Here is a 20,277-nt window from a genome sequence, read left to right on the forward strand (position 1 = left end):
TTTATGGCTTTAATACTTGGTAAAAATAGCCCCCCAAACTGAATGCATGTGGAAAAAATGCAAACTGTGCTCTGCGTCTTCAAAATGCAATTGTGTTAATGCCACATACAAAGCCAGAGCAACACACTGCAAAAATGGATTTCCATGTGTAATCAGAGCGGGTAGCACAAGCCTATTCCTTGTTTTACTCCATAGAGTAAATGTGATGTCAGGTCCTATTTTCACATTCTCCTGACACCACAACATGTTCAACAGTTGTCTGTTGTGTTTGCCCACTGATACTATGTTCTCAATTACAGACTATTTATCACTTCTGCAGTTACCAGGGTAATAGATTTTGTGAAAAGCTCCCTTAGATTCTGTTTGTCAAGGCTTCCATATAAACACAAGCATCCACTTAGCTTTTTTTCACTCAGCCATATCTCTAAATATAATGGCAAGCTAAACATCTCCTTGGAAGAGCTCTCAGATTCGAGAGGCTTTGGAGCTGTAAGGGGGGATATGCCGCAAACATAGGCTCTGGGTGTAATTACAGCAGTAATCATCTGTCACTCATGTAAGTAAGTAGGCAATAACCATCTTTTTGGTTAGTGTAATTCTGAACACATGGAGGAGGCCTTAGGAAATGAAAAAAGTGATCTTCAAAATAACTTGCAAAATAAATACATTGGTGTGTAATGAGAAGGGAGGAGATGCCCTCAGCAGAGTGTGGTCTCCCCAGCTTGCCTATGGTAAGACCTGTAAATATTGACACATGAGAAACATTTTCAAAGGGAAGACAAACATGCCACCGTTTACTGAAATATTAGTTTTGTTCTGTTTAATCCTTTCATCATTCTTTTTTTGGCCTTTCTTTTTTTCCTTTGCTGCCTTTCCATGGAAACATAACACAGTCTATTGTTTTGTTTAATTTTTGTCATTTGCTTTTCTTCTATTGACCTCCTCTAATATGTGTCTAATTCTATTTTTTTTCAGACAAGTTAATGATTCAGGAAGAGGAAAGACATTTTCAGGGCAGCTCGAATATAAATGATAAACTGTAAGTCACATTTGTTTGCACATGGATAGTATTTGTGGTTTCGCACTGTTCCAAAGCAGGGGCTTTGCTTCCAAGAACTGGCTGGGTAGTTCATCTGTTATTTATCACAATGTCCCAAGCAGATGATTTCTGGATGATTAACAGAGCTGTCATTGCACTCTTACATGCAGGCCGAACCGATCTTGCTGCTTTTGAAATAATTAGTAGTTGTTAGAAAGAAAAAAAGCAGCCCAGAAATACTCATCTACTAACCTTGTTGTTAAATCTTCTAAAAGCTAGCAGTATTTTATCTGTAATTAAAGCCTAGATAAACTTTCCCAGCCCTCCCATTCCCCATGGCTTGCAAGCAGTTGCAATCCCAACCTTTCTTTAAGTCACAGTGAGGAGATCACTGACGATTATTGACTTCTGAAAGTGGGAAAGCTTCTCAGAGACAATACTGTCTTCCAAAGAGCATAGGGCAGTTTACCTTCAGCATCCCAATGGGATTAATTCAAACAGTAACCTAAACTCCAAAATATTCCAGGTGGTTTTTCCTCCTTCAGTTTAGAAACTAGATTAGCAGAGCCCTGAGGTAGGGATGACGCTACCAAGGAAGTACTTTCTACATGCCTGGAGAGCATCTGCCAGTCCTCCTCTTCAGTTTATGGACATAGTCTGAGGCTGTCCTTGGAAATGCAAATTCATCCTAAAAACCACCGAGTTGTGTGCTGCCTTGCTGCATGGGTTTAACAAATCCAACTTACAGCCATTGCTCTGTAGGATGTTGGGGGAGTTTTCTGTGGTCTATTTAGGAACATTTTATGATTAAAGGGTAGGAAATGATTATTTTTACTTCAATTGGTTAAACTGCTCATATTGCACTGTGGTAGCAAAATCTGTGACCTGAGAAAGTTTGCCAAGTTCCATGACACATCTCTCAGTACAAGCAAATCATATATAAACCCATCTTGGGTTACTTTATTTTCCTTTTCTGGGCTGTGGGAAGCTAAAAGAGAATCCACGAGTGTTATTATTATCATTACATTCACTTGTTTCATATCACTGGGCCTAAGCATCAGCCCTGTGGAAATAGAAAAGAGTCAAAAATATTCCTTAAATCTCTTGCCATGGATTCTAAGCTGCATTTACCTCTATATTTCCTGTTTGTTTACGTGATTAATCTATATAGATATTTTAGAGAGGATTCAATCCCAGAGTATGCAGAGAAGTATGTTAAAATATAGTTAAGTTCCTAAAGATGAACTGGAAACACAATGGATTATTCAAAAGCAACTATGCTGCTTTTCTATCAATTTCTTCATGGCTTTTTATGGTCTATAAGTAATGTGGGTGTTAGCCCAAGAGAGAATGATAGAGAAAAAAGGCTTAGTTTTACTAAGAAGTGAAGTGGTCAAGGCCAGCCCTCTGCCCCTGCACTAACAGGCTTTTGCCATGATGAAAATACCATGTTCTAACTGTGGTTTTTATCTTTGAACACCTCATATGCACTCATCAAACCAAAACAGAGGAAAAAAAGGCTTATTTTGCTCATTGAAGACAACCCTTTTGACTCTTGATTAAATTTGAAATCTAGTTCTTTTAGGAAAGTGTTTAATCTAGTTTCTGCTACACAGAAAAATAACACCAGTAATTTCCCCCTTCTTTATCTAGATATAGGAGTAACTTTAACAATGCAGGGAATGATACTTCATTGTATTTATTCTGTGATAGAGGGCTATTTTGATTCCATTTTCATAAGAACAAGCCTCCTAACCTGACCTGCAGCATTTTTTTCCCTTTTTTGCTGTTTTCCAGATGCTATCTTTTACCCTGGGAATATGGCCATTTCCTGTCATAGAAGCACAGCAAAAGGAGGAAAACAAATGCAAAATTTCCTATTGAATGATTCAATTCACCTGGAATAACATTTGAAATAACGAGAGCAGTCTTCCATTACCAAAGTCCTGTGCACATTATTTAAACTAAAATGTGTGTTGTGGAATTGCAGTCCTGTCTGCTTGGAAAGGTAAGTGAAAACTTTCCAGAAAAATTGGTTTTCTTGCCTAGAGGGCAGTGAATGCAACCCCCCCTCCCCAAAAGAAAAACCCACTCAAAATACCACAGGGATTTATAACACTCATGTCCAAGAACTAATTTGCAGGTTATTCATCAGAATATTTCGCAACAGTTTCAGTACCCACTGTTACTGCATTATGCAGTGTCTTGTTTCGCAGGGCCCTGTCGCCCATCACTAGATGGTTATAAATTTTGAATTATTTTTGAAAGTTATATTGAATCCTGCAATTTCCATTGGATTTCCAAAAGCAGTTAAGTTGCCATATCAAGCTTGTAAAGGTCAATGTCCTGAGTCAAGTCTTACTGAAAACTCAGTTTCCTCCCGAATCACTGGTTCATGTTCCAAAATTTATGTGGTCATAAGCACATTATTTGGTCAAATGTTGTAAGGTCAGTTATATATGCTATGACTGCTGGCCTGAAAGATAGCAAAGATGGTGAAGGTGCATTCATTCCCATTCTTTTTTCACATAAATGGTCTCAAATAGTCACTCACATAGGTTTAGTTCAGCCAACAGTGCCACTGCAACCAGTGGATTAGCTGGTTTAAAATGGTTATGTGAATGACAAGAATCTGATCACCAAAAAATATTGAATCTTACTTCTGGGATTCACAATGTTTTCCACTCTACTCTGTTAATGTAAAGTGGTGCAAATGTCCTTCATGAGGCCTTGAGAGAGGACTCAAGACAGCAAGAGGAGCCCCAAGCAAAGATGTGTCTGTTTAAAAGTGTTCTGATGAAAACTGAGCGATGCCTTTATGGCTCTGAAAGTTCATTGCAATAGAGGACATGTTTCTGGAGTCCCATGGATTTTAAAACTATTCTGGAGTAAGCCTGATCCTCTAGATTATCACATATGGGACCAGCTTTCTAGTGTTGGAGCCAGAATGTGTAAAAAAGAGCTTTGCGAACTACTGAGAGGGAGCGCCAGGATGTTCAGCGCCGACCCAGCATTTCTGCAGGGTTGCTGTAGCCCTCGCTCTGAGTTGAGGAAAGGATGGACTTGTGGTGGAGGGCTCCAGCCCACCCCAGCTGTGCTTTCTGTGCCGATGGGCCCAAGATGTATCTTCATTATTCTGATCCTGTGCTTCTTTTAGGACAGAAAACATATTGCTATTATTGCTCCTTAGTTTTGTCCTCTTTATGACATTGAGCATTAGAGTATGCCTGACTTCCTAGAGACTTTTTTATTTTTAATCAGTGATAACAGATAAACTGCTGGATTCTTCTAGGGAAAACTTAGTGGTATAGAGAGACCGCTAGTTCTCTTTCTAGTGTTTAATTTAATGTGCTATATTTCAACATTGCTACACTCAAAAAATATTTCATATATATAATGAAAGAACCTTTTGTGTCTGTGACATGTATGTCAATGCAGAAGTAGCTGGCATGTGCCAGGCTCATTTTACAATAGACAGCGGGAAGCAGGGTCAGACCTGTATAATTACGGTGAACCTTGAGAAAACTCTACCATATATCAAGAGTAAGCTCAGTCCCTAGCTAGCACCACAATTGCAATTGAGACCTTGGGGAAGATCAGCTCAGAGTGAGTCATTCAGGTGTAACTTGTTCATCTTTAAAACTTGGAAGGGATGTGTCTCCATGACAGTGCAGGAGAGTTGTACTGGGTAATAAACTAGGATATCAATTTGGTTTTTGTAGAGCACTGTGAGTCCTGGCTGCTGTGTACTACTATGGGAGACCATAGCTTAGAAAAGCCCATAAGCTGGTGCTCCAGGAACTGCCTTGGAAAGAATTTTGTTACGCTCCAACTTTTTGCTGTTCAGAACAGATTGAATTGAAATGAAATTCAGGATGGGACTCAGCCATAATGAAAGGGAATTTTTGTTGTCTGGTGACTGTTCAGCTTGCAGTTAGCTGTAATTAGCTCTGTTGTTCCCCGATTAGCGATTGCTGGCCTTCTGCCACTCTGCTTCATAATGATAATATTAAAGAACTGAATTCACATGTAGCCTGCTACAATCTCAGGGATGCCAGTGCGGGCTCTGCTGAGAAGCTGCTTATCTATGTTTTTGTAAAAAAGAACCATCTACATTAAATAAGAACAGATAAAAGAATGGGGCACAACAAACTGAGGCTTGCCACCTGCTACATCTTACTGTTGCATTTTGGTATACTTCTATAATTTCAGGCTCTGCTTTTGCATGCTCAGAAGGTTTCCACTGCTTAGATCTGTGGCTGGGGACTTGGCAGTTGGCATTTCATCTAGGCATCATTTAATCTTTTGGTTCCTTGCTTCAGTGATTAGTGTATCTCCAAAAGGAGCTTAGGTGCACTTCATGCGTCTATGCATTACTGGGTGGTCCACCAAGAAACCATCTAACTCCTCAGTCCTTTTGGTTCCTGAAGGCGTCCTTAATTTTTGCCCTCACACAAAAAAGTGTCTTTGCCACAGGGGAGACAAATGGGTGTGTAGGTCTTTCCCTGCTGGTCCCTGTAGAATCCTTAGGCACCTGGCACACAATGCGTAGGCACCGGGGGGCTTTTGTAGATAGCCCCCTCCTGTCTAATTCCCTCAAATTAATGTGAACCTGATCCTGACCTGCAGGAACAAAATCTTACTCATTCAAAACGGAGTTAGGGCTCAAGCTCACAATTCAAATCCCGTCAATCTCCTGGTCTCTAAATTTTCCAAAGGGCTGCAGTACCAATACACAAGACAAGAAACAGCAATAGCCGAGTGGCATTTGCACAGAAGGTCAGAAGAGTGTAAATTATGTTTTCTCTTCATGATTTAGATGTCCTCAAGCTACTGCTGCACTGTGTGGTTCTCACGGTACCTCTGTATAGTCACTACTTAGCACCTTCCCGGCTGATTTTGCAGCTCAGCTCAGAGCTGGGCTCATGTCTCCAGATTCAAACTAATTCTCAGCATCCAGGGAATTTAGTTACATTTCAGTATTGTACATGAACAACAAGAACAACAAAAAGGATAGTAAGAAAAAAGTGTGCAATAGTAATTACACTACTTTACAAAAATTAAATTAAATCTCAGCCTTTCTTTCTGAGCTACTGGATTCAGAAGGTGGCCTTCCATTTCAAACAGTTGTAACTGATTTCCCTCTTTGAAAATTATTGTCCTTCTCTTCATATCAGAACCAAATTCACCTTCCCATTCAGTTCTCTTTGAACTTGCACATTACACACTTTTTTACATCTCTTGTAGGACACTTAAAGCACTGATGCTCACATTATTACTCATGTCCAAACTGCACTTTAAGTGATGCTAAATTTGAGAACATGGACCTTGTATGTGTGACAAAACCATTTAGCTAAGCTTTAAAAGTTCAGAAAGGTAAGAATTACTCTAAGGAAAAATCCAAGCAAGTTAAATCTGAAAACAGCATCTAGTGTACTAGGGCAACCATAAACCTATGCCACTGTGGCAACATACAATGACCCTATTCTCATGACTAAAGCATTTTATTATTCTTACTTCTAAATTAGCTTAAACATTTAAAAAAGAGTAGATATTTCCTCTTTGTGTTTTCCTTCCCAGGCGCACACATGGTTATTTTAGTTCTACGTTCTGCTGCCTAATATTTGCTGCCTTAATATGTTTTGATTTATTTTAAGAGGAAATTTATTTTATTTCTTCTATATAGCAGCCTTCATCTTATAATCACTTCAGTTTATCATCTGTGTTTCATTTGTGGAGGAGAACAGGATGCCTCTTTCTTTTGAATTCATCTTGTTTTGAGTAAGTATTGTGATAAAGTGGAAGTAATGAGGTTGAAAGCATCACTGTACCTGTATAGACATGTTGCAGAACCAAAGGAAAGAGAAAACATTAACAAATACAGTCTACTCAGTCATCAGGTCTTTCCAAGCAGCACAGGAGGAGAAATACACCAGAGTTAACAAGGCATAGTGTTTTTGAAGTAGACAGAGGAGGAATGAAGCACAGTGTCTCTCTTGTGCCAATATGACAGATACTTCCTTTTAGTCTCCTACTAATTTTTTTTTGATTGTTTGAACCAGTGCTTTGAATAGTTGGAGCTAGCTAAGCAATGGATAGTTTAATTTTTTACATCATTTGGTTCACCTTTAATTAGCAGATTTTACTAGCCTTTTCAGCAACTATTGTTAACCACTTATGTAGCACCGTAATGATCTTGTGCGAGGACTTTATATTTTTCAGAACTAATTGCTGCCTTACAACAGAAGAGGAAAGTGGGACTCCAGCTCCCCAAGGTAAGGTTGAATGACGGGTTTTGCACAACTTCTGATAAATAACACTCTGAGTCTCTATTGTGTTACAAAGGCCATTTGTCCACTTAAACACTTTAAAAGCATCTGTCACTGTCTTTTCTTTGCTTCAGTGCACTATGCACTAAAAGCATTATTTCCACAAGGGAAATTAGAAAATCCACCTGCAAAATTATCCCTATACCTCCAAGCTAGCTGGAGAATATTCACAGCGGCTTCTTGTTGTTATTGGATTTGGTTATTGAGAATGTAAAATAAATCCAAGTAAAAATAATTAAATAAACTTGTGGGGTTTCCTTTCCTTCCTCTGTGCCTGACAGCTGCTTTAACACTTAAACCTCCTTTCCCTTAATGCCTGTTTCCTTAGGACAAATCATTTATACTTTCATAAAGTGCTCAAAATTGACAGTCTCTTATGCTCTGTAAGTGCAACTTATTTTCTGCTGGGAAAAGAAATAAATATAAATACATCAATTCTGGCATAGTGTAGATACTTCATGGACATGTTGGTCAAAATCCTCACATCTGTTGGATCCTTCCAGTATGAAAATATTCTGAGATCTGGCATATTTGCTGAGCTAGAGGATATAACGTGGTCTACTCAAACATATGTGCTGGGACCTTGGTGTTTTAGGAGCTGTACAGAAAACAGAACAAAAACATCATCAAAGCCCTGAGAACTTGGAGTCTAATATGGAAGAAGAGGCAGCAGATCAATAGAAGTCACATAAGTGCTCTTCAACAGGAGAGAGGACAGTTGTCCCAGGAAATTTCCAAACGAGCCAAGGGGCTGTTGAAGCATCACGGAAAAGAAAAGTTTAGGAAAGAGTTTAAAGACAGACTGGGAAGTTTTGCATGTATTTGTAACAAGTGGCTCTCAAACATTAACAGTGGCTGGAAAGAAAGGATAAAGCTGCTTTTTGGAAATCTGGCCAGGTACAAGCTAGCCACATGCTCTGAACAAAGCCCGAAGCTGGCTTCAGAGCCAAATGGGAAGAAAAAAAGCTGTTATTGGCTGGGAAGGTCCTCAAAAGCCTTTCTTTGATATGAAAGAGAGGAGGAACCTCAGAGAGAGAGAGAAGGTGACTAATGGCATGGAGAATTATCATTGCAAAGGTCTTCTGGGTATATAGGGGAGACATGGGATTTACTTGGGCCCAAGGAAGCATGCCACATGCATGAGATGAGAGCCTGGATAACAGTTTGAGCTGAGTGAATGAATCAGAAACAGTGTATTTTAGAGACATCAGATAGAAAGATGCTGTAAGACTGAGTGTGCAGATTTCAAGAACAAGAAAGTCAGGTTATGGTCCTGTGTGATCAGATGCTTGATAGTTCTGTCCACAAGAAATGAGCAGAAAAATACTATGGAGAATATGAGTTTTATATTAGCGACATTGAGCCTAAATGTCTACAAAGAAGTTTTAGAGCTAGACTAGGATTTTAGTTTGGACAAAAGAATGGGATTTATCCTACCTAACTTTATATAGCTACAATGTAGGTGTTACCCTTTATTGTGAAAGGAAAGAAGCACAGTTAGATCGTCACTCAGCTGCTTTATTTTAGTGATGTTCTTTAGCAGTTGGATTAATGGCACCCTACAGTTCTTTAAATATTATTGGCTTGATTTTTCAGACTACACGGAGAGCCTACAATGGGTGGTTCAGAAACAAATATCTACATTCAGACATATGAATCCCATCCACAGGGGCAGAATACAGGGGTAGAAGTGAGGCATAGAAGTGGAGGTAGAATTTATGTTTGTAGATGACATTTACTTAGAAAAGATGCAGACAGAAAAGACAGAGCTGTAGGAGATCACCACAGAGGGATGGAAAAAGACAAGGACTCACTAAAGAACATACAGAAGGAACCATTAGAGAGGTAGGAGGGTTTATTTACTGAGGTCAGTAACTAGAGACTGGGGAGAAACAGAGGAAAGAGGGCTAAAGATGGTGAGTTGAGCATACATGGATGTATTGGCTTTGTGTGGTAAGGTTTTGGTAGTGGGGGGGTGTTACAGGGGTGGCTTCTGTAAGAAGCTGCTGGAAGCTTCCCCTATGTCCAACAGAGCCAATACCAGCCGGCTCTAAGACGGACCCGCCACCAGCCAAGGCTGAGCCCATCAGCGATGGTGGTAATGCCTCTGGGATAACATTTTAATAAGGGAAAAAAAGTTGGGACAGACGGAAACGGCAGCCGGAGAGAGGAGTGAGAACACGTTAAGACAAACAACCCTGCAGACCCCCAGGTCAGTGCAGAAGGAGGGGGAGGAGGTGCTCCAGGCGCCGGAGCAGAGATTCCCCTGCAGCCCGTGGGGAAGACCATGGTGAGGCAGGCTGTCCCCCTGCAGCCCAGGGAGGTCCACGGTGGAGCAGATCTCCACCTGCAGCCCGGGGAGGACTCCACGCCGGAGCAGGGGGATGTGCCCAAAGGAGGCTGTGACACCATGGAAAGCCCGCACTGGAGCAGGCTCCTAGCAGGACCTGTGGACCCGTGGAGAGAGGAGCCCACGCTGGAGCAGGTTTTCTGGCAGCACTTGTGACCCCACGGGGGACCCACGCTGGAGCAGTCTGTGCCTGAAGGACTGCACCCCATGGAAGGGACCCACGCTGGAGCAGTTCATGAAGAACTGCAGCCCGTGGGAAGGACCCATGTTGGAGAAGTTCGTGGAGGACTGTCTCCCGTGGGAGGGACCCTGCGCTGGAGCAGGGGAAGAGTGTGATGAGTCCTCCCCCTGAGGAGGATGAAGCGGCAGAAAATAACGTGTGATGAACTGACCGTAAGCCCCATTCCCTGTCCCCCTGTGCCGCTGGGGTGGGGTTGGTAGAGAATCTGGGAGTGAAGTTGTGCCCGGGAAGAAGGGAGGGGTGGAGGGAAGGTGTTCTGAGATTTGGTTTTATTTCTCATTACCCTACTCCGGTTGATTTGTAATAAATCAAGTTAATTTTCCCCAAACTGAGTCTGTTTTGCCCGTGACGGTAATTGGTGAGTGATCTCTCCTGTCCTTATCTTGACCCACAAGCCCTTTGTTATATTTTCTCTCCCCTGTCCAGCTGAGAAGGAGGGGGAGTGATAGAGTGGCTTTGGTGGGCACCTGGCATCCAGCCAGGGTCAACCCACCACAATGGAAAAACATACCAGAACTTGTCAGTTTTCTCTTGGAATAAATAAATGAGGTTTTGGGGGAAGTGAGAAGCAGAGGCAGGCATAAGGAGGATTTTGAGGAATGGGTCAAGCTTGTGAGAAAATTCTTCATTTTTTTCCAGAACTCATTCTCCATACCTGTAAAATGGGACCATAGCAAGTACTGCATCATGAATCATCGTGCAGAGCATGGAGATACTCTTCTTGGAGGCAAACAGCAGCAGGACCCAGAGCCACTCTGGGTCCTTAGCAAAACTTTCTAATTCTTTTTGCTTCTCACTGCACTGCCCCAGCTGCTCTGTTATGATGAATCAATGTACTCTGTTTCCTCCAGGGCCACACACACTTTGTGGAGTGTGATGCTTCTTGGTGAAGTGTAATACGGCAAGACAAAATTTGATTCATTCAGTTTATGCCACTGTTCACATATGGTGCACATGAGCAATCATGTTTCCATGAAGGCTTTCCTCACTTTGTTTCCTTTCCATCCTCCCTGTCTCTCATATCTTCCATCCCTGTCTTTAGGGCAACAGCCTAGAAAGGAAAAATTGCAAAACATGCTATTGCTTAACTATTCATTGGATGCAGTTAAAAAATCCTGTGAAGGGTGAGCTGGATGGTATTACAGATACATCAGGAATAAAACTGGTTAGGGCAAATTGTTGCCCATATATTGCTGTTCTGGAACGCAGACATCACAAGCAATGAGGAAAGATTTTCCAGTAGGAAAAAGTAAGCTGCTCAGCTTGAAATAGGCAACACAGATTACAAATCAGGATTCTCTATTTTCTGCATAATAATTAATGAATTGAAATTAAGTTTTACAGCAATGACAGTTGCTGATTTGAAGGAATATCCCACCACTAATCTCTGAGTTTCCTGGGTTGGGAGGGTTTGATTGTTTTGTTTGATTTTTAACACACAGCACTAGTATTTCATAACACTGTCATCTTTGTCACTGAGAGATAATTATACCTTTTTTTGTTTCAGTTTGATCCAGGCACTTAAGCAAACCAGTCTTTTTGTACTATAGGAAGAATGAAAAATCCAGAGCAAAACTATAGGTACGCCTCATCTTGGGGAAAACTCAGACTTATGTTGGTTCTTATCTGCTAAAAATAATGTGTAGCTGGCTGTAAGCCTACTTGGCAGGGGACTTGTGAGGGTTTTCGGGTTTGAAACTCTGCTTCAGGTGTTGATTGTCATCTGCTAGCCTTTTGGCAAAAAATATACATGGAACTTGGATTTTAGGCTAAAAGGGCTTGCTAGAATTGCAATAACAGTAAATTTACTTGTATGTGCAGCTCCACTGAAACTTCAGAAAACCTTTTAAAAGACTCCTGCCACTTCAGGGGTTACATTTCCAGTGTATTTTAATTCCAATGAGGTTCATGTGTCTCTTAAAATAGAAATACTTGTTTTTCTTCTTTAGTTCAACAGTGAACTCTCTAGTTGGATTATTGCTAGTAACATGGACACTGATAAGAGTTTTCAGGCAATGTTAAGACCCAGAGTTTTAGATTTTCTCTTAAAATGGACTAATTGGGATACAAAAACTTCCAAGGTTTTTGAAAATGTCAATGAAAACAATAATATTTTTCAAAATTAAACCTGTTTCTGCCATGCTGGATACACATACCTCAGAGTATCACACAAGTGCATGAGAACTACAGACTGACTTACATCACTTTGTGTTCTAAGATGAGGGCATAATTTGCTTAAAAAGCCAAAATGCCTCTATTTTTAGACTCATGACTGCTCATGATATAAAGGAAACTAATTTCAAAATGTTTTCCTAATTATAAAGGAACAGATTATTTTGCTGCATTACAATAGCACTTTCCTCCAAAATTTTTATGCACGCTATTATATAACACTGAATTACTTATATTTCTAAGACAAATGTTTGAACACCTTTGAATGCAGGTCTGTGGATTTGGAATGCTAATATTTGGCACAGTAATATTTTTTCATATCTTGCAGTTTATTTACATTAATACGCTTTTGTGGGATTATAAATACATTACGTTATTACATGTACAATAATGTGTGAGGATAAAACACCATAATAAATTGCATGTTGTGACTTTTGCTATAAATAACATTCCTTATTTTACTCTCTTGTGCTCAGTTTTCACTGTTAATCTGCTTTGGAGTTCTGTGTCAGTTGGCTGCAGTCACCACTGTGGTCCTCAGGTTTTTTTTCAGTGCTGAAACAGCAAATTTGGGAGCAGAGCTGGTGCAATGGGAATATGCACTGTACATAGATAATACGGATAATACAAACTAGTTCACTGGCTGTTGCTGTTTATCTCCTCTTCGCACGGAAAGAAAAAGAAATCTGGCTAAATTAGTTGATCACAGAATGGCCTTGATCCATTGTTATGTGCACCCATCAGAAATGAAAGGCAGTAGTAGGATTGCTGTAGGCTGGGTACTTTCTTTAGAGAAAGAGTAGATTTAATGACCTTGTGCAAGGCACGGCTGGGACCCTGCTGGAGTATTGCATGCAAATTTAATCACCTATGTTCTAGTCTCCATGAAAAACCAACAGGGAGAAAAGAGTCTAAAAGATTCATCTTCTTTAACTAAGTGAAGCAAAAGCTGAGAGGGAATATCATGGTTTTGGAAATATATCAGAGCTGAGAAAAAACCAGTGTGCTGTTACTACTACTTAATCTAACTGACAAGGCAGATAATGGATCCAGACTATGTAGGAATACAGGTAGGCTAGAAGTCAGCATGAGTTTTACCCATCAAAGCAGTGTGGTCTGGAACAACTTTCCAGTACAATAAATATAGCAAAAGCCGTATATAGTTTAAATCTTGATCAGTTTTTAAAAAAATCATTGTATATTCTGAGGTCCCCAAGTGGTGTTTTATACAAAGATAGGAATCTTGAAAATGTGAGTTGAGGCTGCTGCACAATTGTCATTGCAGACAATGTTTACTAAAAGTTTTTGAGTTGGAGGAAGCATCACTGTTTTATCTCTGGCTCAGAAAGCCTGTTCTTCCCAATGATTAGGAGAAAATGAAATCTTACCACAAGCTAAGTTACTTAAGAACAGTAAATATGTATCAGAATATAGAAGGTTTGGCACAATGCTATGGCTACACATGTTTATCTTATCACGGGACTCATAAACATTTTGTGTTAATTTGTTCAGCCACTGAGGCAGTTACTCCATTTATAACATTTATGACTTCATTTATAATTTGAAAACCTTTGCCAAACAAATACTTCTGAAATTATCTGTGTTACTAGAAGTCTCTAAGATTTCTTTTTTCTTTTTGTGGAATACTAGCTTGCAAGTACAATCTAGAAATCCTTTCTTCTAACAATTTTTACTCTCAGAATCCGAATAGGTATCACTGTTGATATCTTTTTCAAATTTTACTTTTATGCCAAGATATATCTGACATGAAGATGTATGGAATGTACAAAATGAGTTGAAATCGGGATCGCTGAATAAACGGTATGCTTGATGCCATAGTCCACTGAAACCACATGGAGACATCAGCAAACCAACTTATCAATGGCACAAGTGGGATTTTGGGGGGGGGTGAAAGGGCCTCTGAATAGTGTCCCATCCATGACTTCAAGTGAAAAGATGATGACGTTCTATTAGTGAACACATCTATTCTGTGAAAAACAGTATTGCAAATACTGTACAAAAAATCCTTATTATTTGAATGATATTATCCTGAGCAATAAGCACCCAGGTATTCTAGTCTCAGGTCCCAAAGTATTCATGCACAAATACTGTGATGGTCTGAAAAACCAAACAGCATTTGAATCACATATGTAATTTTAAAGGAGTAATGGAGAATAGTGCAGTCAAAACTGCAGTTATCAATAGACCTGTAAAAGCAGAAAGTTCTGCCACAAAAGTGATTGAAAACTGCTGTGGTGAGAAGGAGAAATTAGTGTATTGCTTTACGCTCACTGCAATGGACTCAGCCTCTCTTCTACTCCTCCTTTGCCTGAGAATTAAAGATGCTGGCCTAGCTCAGTCAGCAAAGACACCGGTCAAAGCACTTCATTATTGTCGTGGTTTAACCCCAGCCAGCAACTAGGAAGACAATTAACTCTATCCCAGCTGAAACCAGGACAATTATTTACTGGAAATATATTAGAAAACAGGTTTCTAGAGCTTTCTCTGTTTTCTGGCTAGTGCGGAGCTGGGTAGCTGAGGAAGTAACTCAGAGAGCCGTGGGAAGCAGCTGAGCCCGGTCAGCAAACCGGCTGCGACTCGCAGAGCTGCAGCAGGGAAATGCACTGCCCAAAGGAGGGGACTGCTTGGGTTTGCGATTGCCCCTGTGCTCTCTTAGGCTGATACCAGGTCTGCAGTTCACTGAATATCAGAGTGTGTATATGGTATAAAACCAGGAGGAGGCAAGCTGAAAGTGCCATTTTTTCTTGGTTTGCTGCTTGGTGTGCCCTGCTGAGATATCGTGATAATTTTTAGCATAAATTACTTTGCACTTAACCCTTAACAGAGATTTAATGCCTGTAGAAGCATGCATCACTGTCCAGCTTTCTCATGGTTCAGGTACTCCATAGTTTGGTGGTTTAGGACATATAATTTATTTCTTTTGATTCTTCTCTATATGCTGTCAAATTTTCCAAGCAGATTAGAGCTCTGGTAGGGAAAGTCCTGGGAAAAAAACCAGGACTTCTCATTCAACCTAAACCCACAAATTTACATCATATCTCTTCGTGTGTATTTTCTGTTCATGACTGTATAAGTATAGAGTTTGTTACTGGAAGCCTTCCTAAAGAAAGCAAACAACTAATGAGTATTTCATTGAGTGAGTTAATGTGCAGTTTTTCCTTAAGTAACTACTTAATTTTTTTAAAAAGTGTAAAATTTTGTTACCTTAGTAAAGAGGAGAAACTACAGCATGTGTCTTAAGTGATCAATTTGCAGATAGCTAGAATTAGTTACTGTAGAGTCTAATCTATTTGTGTGCAGTGTTGGGTAACCTGAATTACAAAGTACCTTATTAAGAATTTGCCACCTAACCATACGAGATTGATTCAGCACAATGGCATTTAAAGCTTTGGAGCTCACTAGGAAAATTAAGTCTCGTAAGAGGCAGACAGTTTGTGCAAGGTGGGTTTGGAGGAGGCTGAGCTGAGTGGGATGCTCCTTGCCCGCAGGACACATGGGGCAGATGGATGGGTTCTTGTCACCCAGGAGCTTAATGCAGGGGCTGCGCATGGGGTAGCTCTGTGCCCCAGTGTCTGACTCCTCTCCCGGCAGCAAAGGCAGAGATGGAGACTCTCCAGTCTTTTAAAGACATTCACAGTGGCTGAAACCTGCCTTTTGGAGTTTTGTAGTTTGCCAGGGGTTTTGTAGTTTCTGGAAGGGGCATTCTGCATTATAATTTTGAATATAACCACCTTGATACTGCCCAGGTGCCTCTCTCTCTCACCGTAGAGACTTTGCCGCAACATTCTGTGTAGCTGTAGTCCCAAACCACCCTCATATATTTTTGCAGTTAGGATGTTATCTCTTCAACATAACAAAACTGAGTTTCTCAGGTATGCTTTGCAGCTGATTAAGCCTTTGAAATGGTGCTGTCAATACTTTCTGGACTGACAGCTTTAAAACAGGTTACTTTTTAATTTCTTGATGAGTTTTTCTAAGCTAATGTTCCCTGCACTACAATTGCATAATAGTGTCAGATCGACCTCTCTTTAAACCTGCTGCTGTTGCTTTGATTTGAAATAAATAGATTTTATTTACATCTTTCATTTTTTAATTTACTTGATCTCAGTGGAATCAGTTATTCTTGGGCATTGATTCATATTTAAATTATCTACAAGAAATGCATTATTGAGTATTAGGATAACACAATAATGATCTGATTAAGGTGGTAGTTTTAAATCACAAATATAAATTTTGTCTTTAGCCTGAGGTTCCATAGGTTAATTTGGGGGAGAATATGTACTTAGCACAGCCAGATTGGGTCCTCAACAAAAAAAGTTATTAGCATATAAAATATAAAGTGAAAGCTCTAAGTATTTTATAAATAGTATTGATGGGGTTTTGCATCCAAGAAAGATCATAATGTTAGATATATTAAGTCTTTGTGTTCACTAATGCATGTGATTAGACACAAATATCTGCTTATAATAGAATCTCACTGGAGAGCTGGGAAAGTGTGTTTGTCTGGATGCACAACAGTTTAAATAATTCAAGGACAAAGGAAAATGTAGTTACTTGAATAATAGATAAATCAGCAGACTGTGAGGAGGAGATCTAAAATAAAACTATCTATCCCCCCTGTTCAGTGACAGGGGAGATAATTTTGATGACTCAGAGGTTGTCTATCTTCAGATATTAAGTGAAATAGCTGTCTTGGAAAATAGTGGCCATTTGAAGATTTACAATGAAACAGTTATTCTGGCTATTTCACCACATTTTCAAATGCAAACAAGTCTTGACTGCTGACGTATTTATGAGTTTAGCTGCTGGTGTTTATTTTAAGTTCATGTTTGCAAAAGTTGGATGACATAAATGATTAATAGTAGAGTCAGAGATTGGGTAACTACAGCCATCCCAAATATTTCTATGTAATACATTTACGTTATTAGCACTGTGCTTTCCACAGTTGAGGTGTCAGCATTGGAGACAAGATAGTAAAAATATTCTTGTTATAAAGAAGATAAAAGAGAATAATTACCTTTTTCTATCATAGACATTACTAGCAGGAGTCTAATTCAATCATGCATGTTAACACAGCTGAATAAAGTTACCACTATATATTGAGCTACCCGATAGTAGAGGATTTTGTGTATTCTTCAATGTGTGGCTGGATACCAGCCCAGGGACCTACAGCGCTGGGCTATCTGTTATGCTGCAACTTGCTGTGGTTGATATTAAAGGAAATACTGGGAAATGTGGGTCTGCATGTCAGAAAAATGAGAGTGAAGGATTTTTGGATTCTCCATCCAATAAAACTAAGGCCCAGTTCTTAGAGGTATTATCCTAATTCTGCTGGAAGAAGACAAGTAAAATCAGGCTTATCCGCAAAAAGTTTCCACCAACAGGTAAAAGCCCAAAGTTTTTGGGTTGTGAAGTCTGGAAAATTTGGTCATGTATTTTCATGAGCACCTACACACCCCTCACAGCAACTAGTGCAGGGACATATATTAGTTAGTCTCTACTTTATTGAAGCAGTCCAAATTCTACGTGTATCTTGAATAACTCATTATTCTTGATAGAATTTTGTAGATATATTTATCCAAATTTTGAACAGGTAGCCCAATACTAATTCTTGTGGGACATCACAAGCCAATTTCTCTTTTCTTAATGAATTATTTATAATTTTCCATTGTCAGTAGCTCACAAGCCAGCTTTTGATTGGACTAATTGTATTGTTGTCTAAGCCAAACTGATTTAATTTTCTCCATAGACTATCATATGCCTCCTCATCAAATGCCTGTCTAAAATCCAAGCATATCCATGGCACTCGCTCACTTTGGTTTTCTGCCTAAAAACTATCAAGCGTGTCTGGCCAGCTTTATTTTTAGTATTTCCATGTAGTTTTGTTTCCATGACAACAGTCCCATCTAGGGACTAGATAGTGACAGCCCATCATCTGTCACACAGGGACTACGAGAGCTCTGGGACACCTCATGACATTTCTGAGCCTCACCTAGATGTTCACCCAGGCCATGAGAGTGGGCTCAAGGACTGGTCTCCCCAATGTCCTCTGAAAGAGAAGGGCCAAGAATGAACAAAAAGCGGTGCTGGCTATGGCCCATGCTCCAGCTATCAAGCCTAAATGAACAGTAAATGGTTCCACTGAAACAGGAACAAAAAGACATTCCCACCAAACATGGGGAAAGCAGTGAGAGAATTAGGATTGGGAATATCAGAGGCACAATGTACCCACCTGCCACGTACCTCCCATCACGTTGCTGCCATCAGGAGCTACAGGATCCCCTGGGGATAGGACACAACCCATAGCAAGGCATGTTGTGTTAGTTCTGCTGTAGTCCAAGGTGATCTCACCATGTGGTGTTTGCTTCAAGATGAGCTGAAACTTTACCTGAAACCAAGGATGCATGATGAGGCTGGATGATTTTAACTTGATCTTTCAAGGAATTCAGGTTCGGCTTGAGGTAAAGCAAAGGTTCCTTCAGGAGATGTTATGCATTTGGGAAAAATAATGAATACATTTGTGGTACATTTGCTATCATGATTGCTAAAATACAGTAAATTGTCACTCTATAGTAAGGGAGGATTTGTTTATCAGATTAGGACAAAGTAATTTAAATTGTATTCTAGTATATTTTCTGAGTTTCAAATCTGACTCAGTCTTTCTGACAGTCTTTTAAAAAGGAAACAACATTGCATGAATGACATTCAAAGAGTGTGTTATGTGTATTGAAGCATGCTAAAACTTTCTGTGTTAACTTGTTAGATACAATGAACTCTGTCCTGTAACAATTGCTTGTTTTCTTCATTGAAACAACTTCAAATTTTCTCTTTACCTGCCCCATCAACATAATTAAAGTGTCAAACACACATACTGAAATGAAATTTAAAATAGGAATAACAACAATAAATAAATAAAACACAAGATGTTTTTAAAACAGCTTGAAGAGCTCCAGCTATAACACCCAAGGAAGAATGAAGGGAGATTTCTTACCATGGATTAGAGAAATATGCTTTTCTCTTGAGCACAGACCTTAATGCCCAACTCTAGCCATATGAGCATGGACGAGTTCTTTTTTTCCAAGTTGTTGAGGCCTTGATGGAATTTTAGATGCAATGTTGACTTAATTTGAGGAGGATTTCATAGTCATATGCCACCTGGTATGCAATAAAGCCAACTCTACCAGTGTAGTAGACAAGGTAGCTTACCTGTTCAGTGAAAGGACAAATTATAGGAGGAGAGGAAAAAAAAGTTTAGGCCCAGCCTAGTACAGTCTCTTAAACATTTAGTAGCAACAGCACTGTAAAGCAGAGGAGGAAAAAGTCCCAAGAGGGCAAAAGTAGTAAGATCACTGTTTTTCAACCCAAAGCAAAGCAGAAACTAAGTCAGTCCTGTGCCTTCTGGCCCACAAACGTCTCTTCACTCTCCATGGTTTTCAAGTGCTGTCTGACCAGCACATTCTCAAGTCCTCTCTGACCAGCAGTCCTTTAGGTGTTTTGCATAAGAACAGTTTCAGTGGGACAGAACCAAATATATCAGTGTTTATGGTACACACCTGCAAGGTGGGAGGCGTTGGTTCAAGTTTCTATTCCAGCTGGGAGACAGCTAACTCAGGTCTCCAGTTTCTAGAGAGAGTATCCAACCTACTGTGCCAGTCTCATCATGAGGAGACTGTCTGTCTTATGAAAAAGAAAGGACTGAACAGATACAGATGGTTAGCTGCAGGAGACAGGTGCTGGCTGTGAACCCCAAAGTAGCTGTGGTGCTACACACTGTTGGAACAGCACAGGCCAACTGCTCCACAGGGGAGCTTTGTCTGTGTATTGTATAGGGGATCCTGAATTTTTAATTCCCCTGTAATCAGGGTCCTTGCAAGATTAATCCTCTGCCCTTTGTCATATCTGAATAATGGATAAACAAGTAAAATCAGTTTTGATACCTCCATGTAGTATCTCATCTTATACTTCCCTACTGCTGTTTATACAACTCTACTTCATCATCTTTATGTTTTAGAAGGCGGCAATGTTTGTACTAGAAGAGAGATTCTCTTGGATATGTCCAAGCAGTAACACTGAACATTCTTACATGACTACCAGTAGGTTTCTTTGGCTGGACTACTGGTTTCTG

At 39.9% G+C, this 20,277-nt stretch overlaps 1 long non-coding RNA gene across 1 annotated transcript; it reads left to right on the forward strand.

Annotated features, from left to right (window-relative positions):
* The first annotated feature begins 973 nt into the window (after positions 1–973).
* On the forward strand, positions 974–10,755 carry LOC128150428 (uncharacterized). Its single transcript, XR_008238056.1, has 4 exons — positions 974–1,039; positions 2,837–3,047; positions 7,262–7,314; positions 10,599–10,755. It is a non-coding gene; the product is annotated as an uncharacterized LOC128150428 (long non-coding RNA).
* Positions 10,756–20,277: the final 9,522 nt, after the last annotated feature.

This window comes from Harpia harpyja, chromosome 1 (genome assembly GCF_026419915.1).
Source record: "Harpia harpyja isolate bHarHar1 chromosome 1, bHarHar1 primary haplotype, whole genome shotgun sequence".
Lineage (NCBI taxonomy): Eukaryota > Metazoa > Chordata > Aves > Accipitriformes > Accipitridae > Harpia > Harpia harpyja.